This window comes from Solanum tuberosum, unplaced genomic scaffold (genome assembly GCF_000226075.1).
Source record: "Solanum tuberosum cultivar DM 1-3 516 R44 unplaced genomic scaffold, SolTub_3.0 scf00444, whole genome shotgun sequence".
NCBI classification, from domain to species: domain Eukaryota; kingdom Viridiplantae; phylum Streptophyta; class Magnoliopsida; order Solanales; family Solanaceae; genus Solanum; species Solanum tuberosum.
The window spans coordinates 1-1286 of NW_006239365.1; positions in this window are offsets into that span (position 1 = coordinate 1).

Below are 1286 nucleotides of genomic sequence, written 5' to 3' on the forward strand. Positions count from 1 at the left end.
TTTAGGTCGGTATTCACTGTTTTTTTAGTAGTGTGTGACTTTTTTTTTTGACATGGATATGATGTGTCATCCATGTCAGATCGAGTGAGGAACACCGATTGACATAAGGGTTTAAAATTTCTATTTTGTTTGAGTTGAAGTGTCTAGTTGAAACTTTAGAAAGTAGAAGGGTCCAGTTTACAATCTGAATCAAGTATAAGGGTCCATCAGACCATTTTGCCTAAAATATATTCACTATATCTAAATTTTGAACTTTGAAAATCAAATGTTGACTTTCATGTATATTGCCTACATTTGTATATGTAATATTGGGTTTCTGGTTGTGCAGATCTCCAAGACCTCAGATAGTGTTGCACGACGACTACAAACACAACTCAAGATTCTACAACTTTCAAGATAAAGGCGGGGGGGGGGGGGGGTGGAATATTTCTGGTAGTTCAATTAGGCATTGTTTGTGTTATTTTGTTTTGGATATGTAAAATGGCAATATAACCTATGAAAGTGTTCTCCAATATAATCACTATTATTAAGTACTTATTCAACAAATTGCTGCATCAATAGAGCTAAAAATGATTATAGTTGGCTTATCTTCAAGAATCCACTGCTTTAAAATGTAAAATGTTGGGCCTGTGCTAAGCAATGCACCTCTAGTATAACATAAACTCATTTCATGGATTTACATTGAAGTAGATTATAGTCTAAAAGGACTACTTTATTGATGAATAAAGATAGATTTACATGATCAGCAAATGTGAGCCTAGCTAGGTAGATAATTTAACAATATTTAATTCAAATGAGAGTGATGTTTGTGGTAATCATGATTCCCCCTATAGAAATACTCTCAACTATGAACTCAAGTCACGAACAATGAGTTCATCTCCCCAATTGACTATAAGACGTTCAACAACAAAATTTATAGTCAATGGCCAAGTAAAACAGAAAATCAAACTACGTATGTAATAATTCTAAAGTAATACTTAAAATATTTGAAAAAATTATGATTAAATAAAAAGTATCTTTTGACCATCGAGGTAGTAACTAAGACAAAAAATTTATTTGTGAGATTACTCAAGCATCCAATGTTATTCTTTTCTTAAAATTAATTTATTCAATAGATCTATTAAAAAATTGTAACATTTGAGTACTAATTTGGTTGTTTTCAAAAATAAAATTAGCTAGACATATAGATGACATATTCTATGTAGCATGGATCATTTGTTTTCAAAAGGCAAAATACATATATTGGACCCTAAACTTGGCTTCAAATTTTAACTTTGACCTCCAAC